General features: G+C 46.9%; 1 protein-coding gene across 1 annotated transcript in view; it reads right to left on the bottom strand.

The window, feature by feature from the left end:
- Positions 1-17,238, bottom strand: part of bbox1 (butyrobetaine (gamma), 2-oxoglutarate dioxygenase (gamma-butyrobetaine hydroxylase) 1) — a 95,043-nt gene extending 77,805 nt beyond the window's left edge. Inside the window, exon 1 of the mRNA XM_055507574.1 lies at positions 16,715-17,238. The gene's annotated coding sequence lies outside the window, so the exon portion shown is untranslated. The remainder of the gene's footprint in view (positions 1-16,714) is intronic.
- Positions 17,239-18,612: the final 1,374 nt, after the last annotated feature.

The following is an 18,612-nucleotide window of genomic DNA, read 5'->3' as shown; positions in this document are numbered from 1 at the left end:
TTATTGTGGCGACATTAGAAGGGACGCGGAGGAACTGCTGCTGTAAAGCTTTAGTGCCAGAATAAAACAGCAGAAGGTGCTTTTAGGTGGGTTTCCTGCTGACTGGATCCTTCTTTTGCAGCTTGTTGATGATTAACCATCAAAGTGAAGTTGACAGATTTTGCACTGGAATGTTTTCAAGCACCTCAATATATAGATGTGAAAAAACTGTAGAAGAAAACTGTACTGGATAAGCTACTAACACACACACACACACACACACACACACACACACACACACACACACACACACACACACACACACACACACACACACACACACACACACACACACACACACACACACACACACACACACACACACACACACACGCCCTCTTCAAATGAGGAAATATAGATTATCTACTGCGTTTAATTTAGCCTTTGAAGCCTCTGAGGCAGAACCAGTGTGTTGGACTAATAGGAGTCATTACTCGCTTTGGTTATGACAGGCAAAAATTCTGATGCTCCGATACAAATCTGTAGTTTTAAAGGAAGATCAAAGACACACACCGATTTCCCAGACACACACACACACACACACACACACCCTACAATCCTTTTGATGCTCCGAGCCAAAGAGGCCCCACATAGGAAAAACATTAGAAGGGGCCTAAACAGGCAGTGATGCAATCTGCTCGACACATCGTTCAATAGGTGCGATAGGAGAAGCTCAGCGAGTGCCGGCCTCTGCTCCGGCTCGGCGCCGGCGCCGCGTCCCGCTCTGCCAGCGCTGCCGATGAGGGTGCAGTGAACATTAAAGCACTGCTTTGAACAAAAAGATTGGATATGAAAAGGAATGCGATATTAGGCCCCACGACGCGACGAGGGAGAGGCGGCGCTCCCTCCTGAAGCTGTCGCGTAATTAGATAAAGGTAGAGGTTCTGCGTCTCCTGAGAACTGGCTGCGACCCGCGGGTCAGCCCACAGACACATCAGCAACGGGGCACCTGAACGCCAAAGTGACATCACCTCGCAACAATAAGGGACGGGAAGTTCTGCACCAGGATCATTTCACCATAAAAAGGCAAAAAGGGGTTTCAGGACATTGAGTCTGAAACTGACTGCAGCCGTTTGCTGCTCGCTGGAGTCGTGAGTGCTGTTCAGCAGCGGCGTTAAGCCGTCCGTGCCTTGGATTTGTTTTTGAATTAACCACCGATAGCAATAAAATAAAATGGGAATTTATCCATCAAAGCAGCGTGGAGAGGAATATTTGGTTAAAATTTCCTTAACATGTTTAATCTCTCGCATCTCGCCTGAAAGCCATTGATGTGATGCTCAATGAAACACGTTTCTAGCAGAAACTCAAACCATAAATGTTCTCTGCCTGCAGTTAGACGCCCTGTGCAGTTCAATCAATCCCGGAGCCTGACGCCGCTGAATGAGCATAGGTGAGTGTTTTACACGTTCACATCTTTCGCCTCATTTTGACCCAGTTTTCCCAAACAGCCTGTGATGCGCCGACAGACGAGGCCTCCGCCGCGCTGGTAATTGCTCTGAACCGCGGAGAATTGCGGGGAATGCGGAGCCTTTGGGCGATTTGTTTTCTTTAGTGATATGAAATTCAAGCTATTCAATACGTCAAACACTGGAAATAAAGAGACGAAGCGTTTGTTTAGAAGTTTCCCCATGAATGAGCTTAATTCCGTTGGTAGTCGTGTGCTAGAAAACAAGCAGATCCCCAGTGCTTTATGGGCGTTGAATTAATAAAACAGCTCAGATTCTTGTTTCTTTGACTAAAGGAATGTGTGGTGGGCAGATTCGTGATGAGCTTGTTGTCATCCAGCACCTGCAACTCTTCTTTTACGTGTTTAGCTCATTTAAATGGGTCTCGTTGGGTAAAACCTGCCTCGAGTTAAACCGATAAAAGTAAAATATGACAAAAATACGCTAATTAAAATGTGATGCATTTTCAACCCTGATTTGACCTGAGGACTCGAGAGGTCCACTTGTTTTCCACGTCCTGCTGGGCAGGAGTGGAACCGACGCGATAATGAAGGAACAGGGAACAGGCAGGAATCACAGCGCGGCCCCTGAAGTGGCACCTGAACGGAGCTGCTGCTTCATTACGGCGTCGTGCAGATGGGATTTTCTGGTACATACAGTAGACGGAGCCCACAGAAACAGTGGGGGGCCGCTGCCCTCTTTGATGTTTGAGCCTTTAATAATGATAAAAACATCTTTCTCACATTGGGAGGAGACTGATAACCATAACTCACTTTTGTTCTCCTACGTTTGCTGGGTTCAAGCAACAACTGGAAATAGAAAGCTGGAAAATAAAGAGTCTGCAGACGGATTTACACTTTAGACTGTCGTTATTTATGAAACAAGGATAAAGCTGAATTCCGTTGTCTCCACAGAGGCTGTCTTATCAATTACATTTTAATGATTAGTATCACATTAGTTTGATTACATTGTTGTAGTTCAGCAGCTCGAGTTAGTTCTAGAGAACTTCATAGCTCCAATTAAAACACACTGTCAACGCGTACACGAGCTTCCAGCCCAGAAAGTCTGTGTTTAATTTGTTCAAGCCTTGACTTCATCCAACTAAACAAGAGGTGGCGCATTGAAGCTTATGCCACTGAACAGACAGGTTGTTTTTAGTCACAGCTGCCGTTGTCTTATCTGACAAGAACGCAAAAATTCAGCTCGGAACAATAATTCAAGCCTATAAAGTATACGGCCTGAACCGGTTCTGACTGAATGCTCCATGTAAAATATGAAGCATTCCTTCCTGGAATAAATGAGGTGGACGAGCTTTGACGTAGCTTTGAACAACTGATGAAACGAATGTGCTTTTTCCACTTTCACAATAGAATCTGCTGTTTGTTCAGGGATTTCAACACATGCTCACAATGTTGGCAACAACAGACTGAGGATTATTTAAAGTATTTACGACTGATAAACAGGAGAATACTGCAGGCCGTCTTATTGGAGGCATCCATCAGCGTCCTCACACACGTTATTAAGTGAATGCTTAAAAGCACATCTGTGGGGAATAAAAACTAGAACCACATTTAACACTGTAAAGCCCTTTTATGGGATGCGCCTCATTTATGCCGCAGTCTTTTTTCCTACTAACGTATATTATATTGACAGACAATTGAGCCCGTGATGGGAACAGCTCGTATGCTGTAAGACGCTCGGCAGCCAAGCCTCAGCAGTGACTCAGGAATGCTGGGAAATCCCCTGTGGATATTTGGTGCTGTGTATTCCCACCCACTATCAGTGTACTCAGTATGTCAGACGTTCGTGAGCAGGGGTTATGTCAAGTCTCCCTGGTAATTTCAGAGGCATCTGAAAGCAGCTGGTGGCTCCGTCTGGAGAATGTATGAAGAATCAGTCTAATAATAACCAAGATGGATGCTTCAATTTATGATCTGAATATACAGTGGTACAATCCAAATGAATCGGCTACACGGCGTCTGAGGCTGCTGGGCTATTTATTTATTTGACATAATTGGAGCTATTGTTCTGCGATACGCGCTGAGCGAGCGTTTCAGGGCAACAAGTTTAGTCAGTCAATTAGGGTTTGACTGCCAGCACGACGCCCATTGGTACCAAGATTGATGTGTCTCACAAATTATTTCCCATAGAGGTAAATCTGTGTGTGGATTAAATCCTCCATAGGTTTAGTACAAGAGTTCCTGCTAAGCTGGTCTGAATGCAAAGGACCCCCTACGGTGCAGTCGGTGGCTGTGGATCAAAGCTCTACAGTCGTGGTCGCTGAAGCACAAAGAGCTTCTAGTCAGATAATTATTGTTTATTCGTCACCAGTTTAGAAGCAAACTCCACTTAATGGCGGCCCAGTCACATACTGGCACAGACGCGTTCCCACAGCGGTGCGTGTGCTGTTATCTGTGAACATCAGGTCTGATTCAGCCACAGCCTGTGTTGAGTCACGAAGCGGCTGCGACAACATGAAGCCCTGAACAGAATGAAGCTTCTCCCAGATCTCACGCTTCCTGTGCAGCAGTTCACATCTTTAATCAAACATGAGGCTCAAGCCGATTGAAGTTGTGTTCGTACAATAGCTTCACTTTTGCTAAACGTGTACATATTTGGTTTAATTATTGAATGCGTCTGTAAAACTATTCCATTGCCAGAATCTGTCTCTTTAACACTCTGACCACATGTCGTCCTATTTATCATCATTGGACCTTCAGGAAGAAGTGCTGCTCCTTTAGTTTGGTTAATTTGTTTTTGCTTCGCTTTACTGTATTTTAATCCCGGCTCTGTTTGGTTTCAGGCTCCGTGTCGGTGTTGTTCAGCCACGTCATCCTTCCACGCATGGAAATGCCACTTACAGCTACCAGTTAATTCAACACAGCGTGGAGAATTAAGACGTCTTCACTGGGCCCTAAATAACGAGAGCCAAACAGCACTTTGTGTAATCGCTGGAGTGATCTCATTAATCTCATCACCCAGTTTTTATGATTTCCAGCCGACACTTGTCACATTTAACATTAATCAGGAAAATGAACCGTGTCTTCGTCTGTCTGTGTTCCAGGCGTGTGACCTGGTCAGCAGATTACAGCAAAGTCCATTCTGCTGCTAATGAGATGTGAGTCTGCCCACTTTAAAACAGGTAAACACCGCGTGACTGTCAGACGCTCTGCACCACAGTGAAGCCTTCATATATTTATGCACCAAATGAGAAATTCTCATCCGCATCTTGGATTTGAATAAAAGTGACAATTCCAAACAAATGTCTCAACAAGCCATGCAGTCTGTGTCGATCCGGGCCGAGGTTCTGAAAGTGACGTCCTGTAGATGATGTTAATGAAAATGCTGTAGTTTAGACAAAGCCATTTATTTAAGTCTGAACGTCTCAACTTATGATTTCAAGTAAAAAAATGGCCAGAAAAGCCTTGACCAAACACATGGGCAGGAGTGTTATTGATCACCAGCACAAGCTGCTCTTCTATGTTCTGTGTTCCTACACTTGGATCCCTGGAGGCGTTGTTTGCCAGCTGCAACTCAAGACGAGTTCGTCGGACCTTTGACTGGAAGTGGAGCTGGATTCTTTATCAGCAGCTTGTTCTAAGAGCATTACTCGCGCTGCCCTGGCCCTGCCTCCGTTTACAGCTGCGTCGCTCTGCTAATAATCCCATTGTGTGGCGTTTTCAGACATGAGAGGATTAAACACTATAGTTGTAACCTAGTTTTGCAGGCTTCTATTCCAGCGTGTGTAAACACTATGTAATTGGCATTCAAGGACTTTCAGTTATTCTGGACCTGAGCACAGGACTCCTCTGCAGCGCAGAGCAGAGCGTTACACAATGCTGCATTCTTGGAGCACTGGAACAGGGGCGGGTTCTCTGCTGTAAGGCTGCAGCACTTTCTAAAGAGACAAGAGCAGGAGACTCCTTGTTTCCATGGCAACCGCGCGAGTGTGTGGCAGGCAGGATGCTATAGTAAAGAAGCTTGAGGTGAGTCCGTGATGCTAAATTCTTCGGCCCCGTAACGTTGTTCCCAGGTTAATGTTGTGGCGCAGCAGCGCGTCCACGTCTGCACGCCGTCTGAGCGGTCGTGTTTTATATTGTGGCTCCTGCTCAGCGTGGAGCCTCAGCTCACTGTGCTTTTCCTCTTAAGGGGCGAAAAACAACCCTTCAGGCTGAAGCATCCTGATGGAACATGACGGCGGAAGACTGACATTTCTGATGAGCAAATCTCACGTTTTTTTTCTTCCCTCATTATTTCAGAAAAAAACAAGCACTTTGATGTGTAAGAAAAACCTCCAGAGAGCTGAGAAGTGCGTCTATGATGCATAATATATTTAAATTTACAGTATATTCTGAATCTCTAAAGGCTTTTGGAACTTATTATTATTCCCTGCGACCTCTAAAATACCAACACAGTTTTTCCTCTTATTTTATTGGTGATAAATCAAACACTGACTACGAATAAATCAAAAGTATCATTTTAAAAATGCCACAATTTTCTTCTCCATTGTAACTTATGCATTGTTGGTAAATTATTAAAACAATAGCACTAATAAGAATATCAATATTCATAAACAAGTAAGTGCTCTATCTTTAGGATCTTCTGTCGTCTTGAGGCTAATTTTTAAAGTACATTAATCAAGATGAGGTTAAAGAGGACTAAAATCCTACTTTAACACTTGTTAGACAGATTTAAAAAAATAAATGAATAATTGCTTCTGTGTGAGGTTTTAAGGGCCACTAGCTGTAAAGGTCAAATCACTGGAGGATTAGTCTCATGCCAATCAGCTGTCGGCCACAAACACTCCGTCCTTTGCGGTTCACTGAAGTGTTAACGTCTCGTCCCTTGAGATTCCTGAGAACGACGAAGCTCCTCCAAGCTTTTAAATTAGAGCACGGTGAATTGAGTTTGGTGTCAACTTCTGAGGTTTCGCTGGTGCCGAACAACAAGCGCCCACACAAAGGGTTTTTAGGCATAAAGTGATGGAGACGGAGCCGCTGCCCACTCTCATCACAGATGTGTGTTAATGTTGCTCTAGCTGCCGGCCACCGATTGGTGCGCACGGACACGTGCACGCACGCACAAGCATGCACGTGCACGCACGCGCGCACACACACACACACGCACAAGCATGCACGTGCGCACACATACACACGTGCACACACACACACACAAGCATGCACGTTGCACGCGTGCGCGCTCAAACGCACGCACACATACGCACACACACACGCACGCACACACACAAGCATGCACGTGCGCACTGCGTCGCTGTTGCTATCGTGACCAATAAAGCGGCTCCGGTGGAACCGACTCCACGCAGGTGCAGCACCTTCTCGCCTCCGGCCTGATCACGGTGCAAACGACTGCCGCGCTCCTCAGATAGTGACACGGACGCGCCTTCGCTGCTTAGACGGAGGGACCTTGCTTCGTCCTTGGCCCCATTACAGGAAAGCGCCTTGTGTTACTCATTTTCTGCTGTTATTGACAGCCTACGATGGCGCGAGCAGCTCTTTCTCCCACTGTTGATTGTTTCTTCTGCAATAAAGTCCACGTCGCTTTCTTTTCTTTCTCACCGCATCATTTAGTTTCCACTCACATCAGATTACAGTACAGCAGATAATTATCAGAGTGTGGAGTGCAAATATTGTGAGAACTGGGGGGAGGGGGGGGTGGCTCCGGTTTATTAGTCACTTCCTGAATTAACCTCTATCAGACATTCACTGCTTTAGCACCAAATGTCACCACTATTTCACTAATGAGCCAGTAGCTTCTGTGACACGGAAATGATTCAGCTGTGGCCGATATTAAGCACGATGCACTTCCACTGGCCTTTGGTTCACGCTGCCGCATGACTCCATCCACAGACCACTGATATACAGTAATTGGGACATAATTGCTTACTTTTTTATAAAAGGACCAACTTGCTTAATGAGACGCTGTTATTGTGTCTGATGAACAAATTATCAGCAGAGCTGGAAAATGAGAAGTCTCTATTATTTGTTTGCTTATTCATGCACCACACGTCATCTTTGCTGCCAGTGAATAGCTTCACTTAAAGTGGTTCTGAAACGGTTCCACTGCTGCTACAGCAGCACTGAGCCCGATCGGGCTGTAATTCAGCTACGTGACTGAAACACGTGGCGTGAAACCGGGACGGGCTGTGACCGGCCAATAACCTGACAAGAGGAGCAGCGAGGCCCATGAAATGACCCTGGCCCCCTGCTGTGCACGCTTCTTGTCAGATACAGACTCCATGAGGCTGGCGTGAGGGCATGATCTGTGCTCACAGCAGCGCATTGTTCAGCTCTATTTCCACTCACCAGCCAACATCAGAATTGGCAGGTTCACTGGTGCCTGGGTCCCGTCACAGATGAAAGCGAACTCACACTGAGCACATGAGACAGGCATGAAAGAGTCTGGAGACATGTTTGATGGTCGGCCAGGGAGTCGACGGAGGCGTATTCTTTGAGAAGTGCACAGACCTCCGCGGCTTGGCCGACGGCACCACGGCTGCTGTGAGGTACTGGCCTAGATAAACCCGTCAGCCTGGACCCGGGTCCCTGCTGGTACAGAACAATGACCAGGATGATGAAGTACTGATGCGGTGAGCTTCATCCAAGCGAGCAGCTATGGGACGCGTGGCTCCATGTGATGGTGAGCATCACCAGACTCTCCCTCATCCAGTTTGGAGGAGACTCCAGGAAGCCATCTGCCAACTCATCAAGACCGTGTCTGGAGTGCGAACAGCAGACACATAATGAATTGCCACATGAATTGCCATGATGAAATTCATACAACTTGGACAAAGCTGTGAGTTGTGAGCTGTAAAGTTTCTTAAAGGCTCAGAATGAAGTTCATTACATGGAGGGTTCGCGTCAGTGACTAGTGAAGCAGAAATGATGTTTCTCATTACTTCACCGTCATCAGATGCCTTTTGACGAACACTAGGGCCACGCACAATGAACACGCTTTAAAAAGGTCTAATAAACAGAACACGTTTAATGGGCCTAACGCAGTCCTGGAGCCAAGGTGACATTTGCTGCGAACGCGTGGCTTTGTGCCTGGAACAAATATGAACTCTGGCTGCCAAATATTTGAGACAAATTAGAGCGAGGACACTCTGCCTCCGTCTGTGCGCTCAGGTTTAGCAGTGGATACGGCTACAGTCGAGTCGCCACACAAGCCATTCCTGGAGGATCATGTTTTTAGCGTGTAGGATAACAAGGCGACACCAGTCCAACGCCAACAACCGCATTAAATGCAGTAGCTTCTATCGCGGCTGCACCGGATCAGAGGAGGACGCGTCCGTTTGGAAGAGCGGTTGTCATTTGCGTAAATCGGAGACACTCACGCAGATGTGCCGATATTCACACACACTGAATCTCATTATTTCAGCAAACTGCAGAACACGCTGTCAGAGTGCGCCCATTAAGCAGCCGTAGAGGATCCAGTGCCTCCATAGCCGGCGCGTTCACACTGCAGGTCGACACGTTCTGCTTCAGTCCAGACGCATACAAATACACACACGGCTCAAACGAAGTCTGATTCCTACAAACACTGAGCCTCCAACTAATTCAGCTTCAGACACATGATTTAATGAGCTGCTCTGTTGGCAGGTGGAAGGCATGTAATCAGAAATATGGACTTGACTGTGCAGAACCCGGCCACAGCCTGACTCCCTGCTCCTCAACGGTTTGGCCGCCGCGTTTAAACGAACGAGGGGCCAAAACATTTCATCATAAACCGCGAAGCAGCCTCTTGATGAAGTCTGTTTAACATGGACGCTAAAAGCCAATAATTGATTATCTTTCAAATGTTAATTAGGCTAAAGATGATGGAGATATCAAAGAGATTGGGAATCAGTCAGGCCGATGAGGAAAATAAAGTGTTTGAGGAGAAAGTGACGGCTCAGCAGCCTGTTTAAAAGCCAAGTAAGGTGGATTTAATGTGTGGCGTCAGTGCTTTACGCTGTGAAGAACTTGCTGACGACTAATGTGTCAAAAACCGCTGAACTGAAACACTGCAAACGTTTTCAACCGCTGATGACGAGTGTCCAGCAGAACGTAGGACGTACAAGCACCTACAGCGTTTAAACCAAGCCTCCAATGCAGACAGGACAATCCTCCCTCTGTGGCAGTGAATGTGGAGAACATATGGAGAACGCCGCCTGGAGAACACCGCCTGGAGAACGCCACCTGAACGACACCTAGAGAACACCTGAACGACGCCTGGAGCACGACGCCTGGAGCACGACGCCTGGAGCACGACGCCTGGAGCACGACGCCTGGAGCACGACGCCTGGAGGACGACGCCTGGGGAACGACGCCTGGGGAACGACGCCTGGGGAACGACGCCTGGGGAACGACGCCTGGGGAACGACGCCTGGGGAACGACGCCTGGAGAACGACGCCTGGAGAACGACGCCTGGAGAACGACGCCTGGAGAACGACGCCTGGAGGACGACGCCTGGAGGACGACGCCTGGAGGACGACGCCTGGAGGACGACGCCTGGGGAACGACGCCTGGGGAACGACGCCTGGGGAACGACGCCTGGGGAACGACGCCTGGAGAACGACGCCTGGAGAACGACGCCTGGAGGACGACGCCTGGAGGACGACGCCTGGAGGACGACGCCTGGGGAACGACGCCTGGGGAACGACGCCTGGAGAACGACGCCTGGGGAACGACGCCTGGGGAACGACGCCTGGGGAACGACGCCTGGGGAACGACGCCTGGGGAACGACGCCTGGGGAACGACGCCTGGGGAACGACGCCTGGAGGACGACGCCTGGAGGACGACGCCTGGGGAACGACGCCTGGAGGACGACGCCTGGAGGACGACGCCTGGAGGACGACACCTAGAGAACACCTGAACGACGCCTGAATGACACCTAGAGTACACCTGAACGACGCCTGAATGATACCTAGAGAACACCTGAATGACGCCTGAATGACACCTAGAGAACGCCTGAACGACACCTGAACAACGCCTGGAGAACACCTGAACTGGAGGACGACGCCTGGAGAACGACACCTGGAAAACGACGCCTGGAGAACGACGCCTGGAGAACGACGCCTGGAGAACGACGCCTGGGGAACGACGCCTGGAGGACGACGCCTGGAGGACGACGCCTGGAGGACGACACCTAGAGAACAACACCTAGAGAACAACACCTAGAGAACACCTGAACAACGCCTCAACAACGCCTGGAGAACACCTGAACTGAAGGACAACGCCAGGAGGACGACGCCTGGAGAACGACGCCTGGAGAACGACGCCTGGGGAACGACGCCTGGAGAACGACGCCTGGAGAACGACGCCTGGGGAACGACGCCTGGGGAACGACGCCTGGGGAACGACGCCTGGAGGACGACGCCTGGAGGACGACGCCTGGAGGACGACGCCTGGAGGACGACGCCTTGAGAACGACGCCTTGAGAACACCTGAACTGGAGGACGACGCCTGGAGAACGACGCCTGGAGAACGACGCCTGGAGAACGACGCCTGGAGAACGACGCCTGGAGAACGACGCCTAGATAACACCTGAACGACGCCTGGAGAACACCTGAACTGAAGGACGACGCCAGGAGGACGACGCCTGGAGAACAACGCCTGGAGAACGGCTGGATGACGCCTTGAGAACGACATCTGAAGAACACCTGAACTGGAGGACGACGCCTGGAGGACGGCGCCAGGAGGACGACGCCTGGAGAACGACGCCTGGAGAACGACGCCTGGAGAACGACACCTGGAGAACACCTGAACGACGCCTGGAGAAAACCTGAACTGAAGGACGACACCAGGAGGACGACGCCTGGAGAACACCTGAACTGAAGGACGACGCCAGGAGGACGACGCCTGGAGAACAACGCCTGGAGAACGGCTGGATGACGCCTTGAGAACGACATCTGAAGAACACCTGAACTGGAGGACGGCGCCAGGAGGACGACGCCTAGAGAACAACACCTAGAGAACACCTGAACGACACCTCAACAACACCTGGAGAACACCTGAACTGAAGGACGACGCCAGGAGGACGACGCCTGGAGAACGACACCTGGAGAACGACGCCTGGAGAACACCTGAACTGGAGGACGACGCCTGGAGAACGATGCCTAGATAACACCTGAACGACGCCTGGAGAACACCTGAACTGAAGGACGACGCCAGGAGGACGACGCCTGGAGAACAACGCCTGGAGAACAGCTGGATGACGCCTTGAGAACGACATCTGAAGAACACCTGAACTGGAGGACGGCGCCAGGAGGACGGCGCCAGGAGGACGACGCCTGGAGAACGACGCCTGGAGAACGACGCCTGGAGAACGACACCTGGAGAACGACACCTGGAGAACACCTGAACGATGCCTGAACAACGCCTGGAGAAAACCTGAACTGAAGGACGACACCAGGAGAACGACACCTGGAGAACACCTGAACGACGCCTGGAGAACACCTAAAACGCCTGAAGAACGACGCCTGGAGAACGACGCCTGGAGAACGGCTGGATGACGCCTTGAGAACGACACCTGGAGAACACCTGAACGACACCTGAACAACGCTGAACGCTTGGAGAACACGTGGAGAACGCCTGCTCAGCTGTTACAGTACATTTACATTTGAATCCCTTCACCTCAGGTTCATTAAATCTGTAATGGGCTTCAGCAAACTAGAATAAAAGCTGCTGCATGTTCTTGGTTTCCAGAAGAAAAGCGTTTGACAGCTTCTGCCATCTGTCCCTACATTCCGGTTATCTGGGCTCTATCTTTGTCTTTAATGAAGAATTTCTAATAAACTAATTTGCACTAGATCCAAGTACAGTCTGTTATCTGAAGTTTACGTTTGAATATATTTTTTTCCGCTCCCAGAGGCAGGTTCGGCTCCGTATCTTCTGACCCGAACGCTCCAGAGAGGAGACAGTGACTTATCTGGGCGTCACGCTCTAAAGTGAACACTGCCCAGCCCTGTATCTACACACACATCTTTCAATTAGTCACTTTATCAGGCGGGGTTCCATAATTACTGCAGTTTCCTGTGGACCTCACCAGTGCCACTGCCAGAACCAGCCTGTAGTCAGTCAGTGAAGCTCACGCATAAACAGCAAAACAGACCAAAACACACGATCTGTGTGTTTTCATACACACTCATTACTTTACAGGAGCACTTAGTTTGTGGGTGTTTAGCAGAATAAGGATAACAACCGGTTTTAAATTGGTGTCAATTGAATTAAAAACAAAAGTAAAGTGTTTTTTCTATGTGCATTTGACTCCCGGATGCTTGTCACAAGGCAGCTGTGGATGAAGCAGAACGTTCGGATGTAGGTGACAGAAAATGTGGGTGTGGGTGAATCTGCTGCTTTCAAATGCTGCAGCAAAGCGGGAAAGGTTAAGAGCTTTACACACTGCACACCATCACATAGAACGCGTCCTTCCACACTGAGCGGCTGAAAGCGGAGCTATTTCTAGATTCTCACTCAAACTTGCTCCATGACCAACGTTAAACCGACAAAATCTACCGCCTTTATTCTCTCACAGAGAAACTGCTCTTTTGTGTTTACTTCTATGGATGGAATGTAAATATTGGACTTGGGTGTAAATAAAAAACATTTCCACCATTTATCTCAACATCCTCTGATTTCTACTGCAAGCGATGATTTCTGTGTTCATCAAGTCTGTTTATCTTTATTTATATTTTGTCTTTACATTTTAAATTGCTGAAACCTGATAATAAGCAGTCAAACACTGACAAAGTATAAATAAACATGAAGCCAGGAGCTGTGGTGGGTTATTTGTATTCACAAATATTCATGCTAATTCTAAGAAGGGTCATTAAGTCATAAAAAAAACAGGTTCACGTTCAGTGAAATAAAACTCAAACCACCCACCTACATGTCTGCGGCAGATATTTCAGCTTCCTGCAGGTTCAGTTGTAGTAACAACATATTGGATCATTGTATATATTTACACAGTGTATCTGCACATGGAATCATATGCATTTCCATTGATTTGAGTCAGGGAGGCTGCAGATCCCTTGTGTCTCATTCAGTCAGAAAAAAACCCACACAATTTACATATTCACCTCCAAGTGGGCAGCGAGCTGGGAGCCAGCGCCTCAGGCGTGACTCCCAGTTCCACCACACCAGCCTGTCCTAAAGAGAAGTTCACCTCTAACGAGAACATAGGGACTCAGCCTCAAAAGACCGGATGGACGTCTTCATCATCGCCTCAGCGTTACAGTAAAACCAGCGCAGTTTGGCCTCCGTTGCCTTCAGCACCAGAGCAGGCGGCAGCGATCGGCTCACATAAACAAACTATTAGCCCATATTTATGTGATGACAAACGATCTGACCTCTGCTTATGCACATTTTAACTCAGACAAAGTAATCTGGAAGAGCCCATTAGGGAATGATATGAAAATGGATTAAAAACCTGCCTTTCCGTGAATGTCTGTACCGTCCAGTAGGTCAGAGCAGGTAATGACCATAAAGCAGCATCAATGGAAACGAAACAACCTGCCGATGATTTAACACTAACAACAACGGAATAGAAGGAAACACCTCAAAGCACCAAAAACCATGTACGACCACTAACACTCCACCAAAACGTCCAGTCTGTGACTAAAGGTTTACGGACTGATCGATGCTCCGCGTCAGATCAACATCAGAGCAACATTATGGTTGGACTTAGTAGAAAAGGTCGCACAAACATTTCACACCTCGTCTAAACTGGTGTTGAGCAGCAGCATTAGTTATTTACAAAGGGATTCATTTGACTGTACCTGTTACGAGTCTCCTTCGCTGGCAGTGAAGTCAGATCTGCCGCCGTACGTTAGGAGCTGTGCAGCTTCTCATGGTGCATTAGTGGTTGAAACTGTAGTATCTCTCCTTCAACTGCCCCAAAGGGTGAAATAATGGGCCGCATTCTGAACACGCCAGCTGTGCAGAAAGTATTTTTATGTTTCCTGGTCCATTTTATTTTTTATCACCTACTTGTGTGTGAAAGTGCTTTTTTTATGCCACCCACACTCAGCCTTATTTTTTATTATATACACTGTATGTTTTCTACTTTTTTAAAGGTTATGGGTGATGGCATGCAGGAGCAAACCTGGGTCTGAATGAATGTTTGTGTCAGATTTAATGAAACCGAATGAAAGTGGCTCCAGGCGTTTCTGAGGAAGGTGCTGATGAGATCTGGACAAACAGGAGTCGACCACCGAAATCCAATCATTGAATTAATTTGAAGACATCACATAAATACTTAGACATAAGGTCACAGTAACATTTGACCTTGACCACTCACTGCCAAATGTGATGACTGAGTCCAAATCGACACCATATTAATAAGGATGACAGATGAACCTTCTGAATGATGGACAGTAAACTGAAAACACGCAGGCACAGACCACAGCGGGCATAAAACTCTTCCTCATGTTCATGTTACATTGTGCTGAGCAGCTTCAACCCAGTGCTGCTGCTTGTTCTGTGTGTGGATGCATGACTGCATACAGCACCATCCTAAATCAAATGTGAGCGTTTGCCTTTCTCATTCAGCCAAATCAATGTGGACGAACAACGTGGGAGAGGTGCTGAATTCCAAGGACGGTGTTTATTATATTTTAAATGTTATTTTATTTTTTATTTCAGTCAATCTAAGGCAGATTCTTGCTGATAATGTGTCGCTGCTGCAGGTCAAAGACCTCAACACCCTCAAAAGGAGATCAAGGTGCAAAGAGAAGTATGAAATCATCCTCTTGAAGCAGGACGCTGGTGTAGATTCTGAGCTAATCTGACCTTTCTGTGAATCCAGCTTTTGGCCCCATAATAAAGATGATGGGTTCAAAGTTGTACCTGCCTTGTAGAGATTAGAGCGTGGTGCTGGTTTCTTTTCTATTGTAGAAGCAGCAACGTGGTGCTAACTTCCGGTTTAGTTGGCTGGGCTGAACCGTCGGCCGCTCTCGTGGCAGCCGTGGTCTGACTCTGCCCCGGGCCGGTGGCAGCCGGCCAGTGGAACAAGCTCACGCGCCGTTCCTGTCTTTGTCCTCAGCCTGTGCCTGTGTCCTTAATCATCCTCTGCTCATGCATATCTGTCATCGTCTGAGGGTCGGAGGTTTTCTGACACTGCTTCCTCTTCGCCTGCATGTTGAACAGGCAGGTTTTGAATAAACACAATTTCTGTTGACCTCCTCGTAACACATCTAGTGGGAAACCTAATAGAACATGCAGCTCTTCCCTGAAATGCTTTGATAAGTCAGACTGACTGGAAATGACTTTTTCTATTACTCATGATTTGCTGCACTGGCACTATTTTGGCCTTTGCTTATTTTTGTTGTATTTATCGTCGTCTTTATTCCCTTAATAGTAGGATAAACACTGGCAGTAGTTTTTGTGCATGAAGCTGCTTTATATTTCATGGCACAAGGTTCATTTAATAAGATATGGGAGACCCCGCTGTGCATTTTAAATTCAAATACCCAATTTCACCCAAACAAGAGCATGGCGTTATGCAGTAGTTAGTCTCACTGTCACGGTCTCTACTGTGAACATTTGATTAGCCAAAGAAATGCGAATAAGGTTGTTATTGTTTGCAACTATAGCCTCTGAAAACCCGCCCTATTATTAATAACAATGACAATCCACTTAGAAAGCCATAAAAACACATTTCTGTGTTTATTTGCGCCTCCAGCAAACAGGCTCAGCTAAAGCAAGAGCACAACAGCTGCTCTGCAATAACAATAGACAAGATTTGCAGCTGACAGAGTGAAAACAAAGAGCGACTGCGTTATAGAACACTAATTTTTAACTGAATCTTTAATGAACTCTATTTTCAAATGTCTTCGATCTTGTAGCCTCTGAAGTTCAGCCGCCACGGTTCTGTTCATGACTCAGCACAGTTTTTCCTTCATACATTTTCACTGACAGAAAGCTTTTTTTATGACACACATCCAGGTCCCTGTCTGCAGTTGTAAAGTGAAAAAGCTTCTACACAATCTACACTGAGCTGCACCAAATTAAAACCATATGTCCAGGTTATTTAAAAACATGGCACTGGTTCAAATAAACATGTACATCATTATGACCTGAAATACAAGCAACCCAGCTCTACAGGACACAACAGTCACAATCTCACATGCTTATTTTCTGTTTAAACAAGAACTGAAGCAGATGGAGTCAGACTGACACACGCAGCTAAATCCAAGCAAGAAACAGAACTCCTACAGGAGCCACTCACCCTGCCTGAAGAGCTGGACGTTCTCCTCCGTCAACTCAATGGTGCTTGTTCCTCCGCTCGGGGATATTTGGTGCAGATGATCAGTCCTGTCCCCACGTGTTGTAGTTGACATAAGCTACACAGGAACACGAGCTCAGCTGATGCTGGACAGTGCTAGCAGTTAGCGGCTAGCAGCTAGCCACTCTATAGCAACATTATATTCCTTTAAAAGTCTCCAATTCTTCTCTGTGTGCAGTAGTTGTGTTGAAGGTTGTTAAGCTATAACTTACTAAAATACTATTAAAAGCTTTTTTCCACTATCCATCAGTGCGTTTGATGACGGTGCTAATGTTACAGGCGGTGAGCGGCTAAAGATGACCTTGATACCAGGCTAACGCTGCCGAACCAGGTTTTCCTGATCCCCGCTCGTCCCGGAAGTTGCTCAGCCTTCTTATTTTGAAGGGCGTTTTTTATTTTTTTTATTTATAACATTTCGAAGTGCGTCTTACGGGCTCTTTGTTGAGGAGCCAGGTGGGATGTCTAGGGAGGAATAAACAGGAAAAACCCGGAAGTGCTGTACCGAAGAGACACGCCCCTTTCTCTGCAGCCTGTTGCTGATTGGTCAGCGCAGACTGAGTAGTTTCACGTCCATCGTCTAGATTCTAGAGGATGCATTTCAATGACACAGAGACGTGATCAACTTTATTTAAATGCAGCTGCTTCTATTTGCTTCTGTCTTTTCCTAAGGTGAAAATAATTGTCCTTGAGGCAGGAGAGTAAGGAGATGGAATGAATGCAACCTACAATATATGTATGCAGTTTATTTTTCTTTAAATAATAGAGCTAATAATTCTCAGAATCCATGTAATCATACTGTGGATTGTGATTATAATTATATGTGGCCACAGTCTATTTTAAATCCAGCCTTTGGATGAAAGTTTGCTATTAGTAAAGCCTGGTATTAAATGTAATGGTGTCCAGTTGTTTACTAAAAATATCCTCACTCACAGTCTGATTGTAGAACATTTCTACTGAGAGCTGGACCATCTGCAGCCTTTAAACAGCCTTTCTAGTAGTTGGTCCTCCTCCACTTTGTACCTAACAAGTATAATTACAGAGGCAAAACGTTGGACTACTGTTTACAGTAATATTCATACTGCTTTTCTGGGGCTAATGCATTAGTGGATTGGTCGAACATTTTTATATATTTAAAAAAACACACAAATGGATTTTTTACCATTTGACAGTTTGTACAGAACAATTATTAGAAACCAGCATTTTAACCAGAATCCATCAATCACTAAGTCCCTGATTTGTCATATTTATTGTTTTTGGCCTTTAGCAACATCCTCTGTGTTTATTTCAGATAATACAAGCACTGTATATGGGGAATATTGGTGTCAGGCTTCACTGGAGTGGAAGCAATGTTTGGGCTGGAAAACAAGTTTTGTCTGCCTGAATTTTTACTCATCGATGATATTGATCAACAACCCTTTCCACCACGGGCAGATATATTAAGGTCAGTTTGTGGTTGTAACAGCTTCAGAATCTCTGACAGAAAGGGTCAAGGCTGCTGTGACTCCTTGGCTGCTAAATGAGTATGATAATGACCCTTAGTTGAGGCATTTCAACCTGGGATGTTTATTCTGGGACTCGCTGTCACCAAACACACTCCTGGAGAAGTGATTCTCTGTTTGCTCTGCTAAGATATTGTATGAATGAGCAGCAGACGTAATGGAGGCTCAGCATAGCTATTTCGAAAATGCTGTGAAAATGGTAATTACTGATCCATTTATTCTCCTCTAATAGATCTTGTGAAAAGTATACTCTGTTTTGTGACAGCTTGCATTTGCATTAATTAAAGGAAGCGCTCGTCATTGTTGCTTTAGATTTTCTGAGGAGAGCACCAGACTCTGCTT

The sequence above is a fragment of the Betta splendens genome, chromosome 3 (genome assembly GCF_900634795.4).
Source record: "Betta splendens chromosome 3, fBetSpl5.4, whole genome shotgun sequence".
Lineage (NCBI taxonomy): Eukaryota > Metazoa > Chordata > Actinopteri > Anabantiformes > Osphronemidae > Betta > Betta splendens.
The sequence above is the reverse complement of the archived record's forward strand: the minus strand, read 5'-3'. Positions and strand labels throughout refer to the sequence as shown.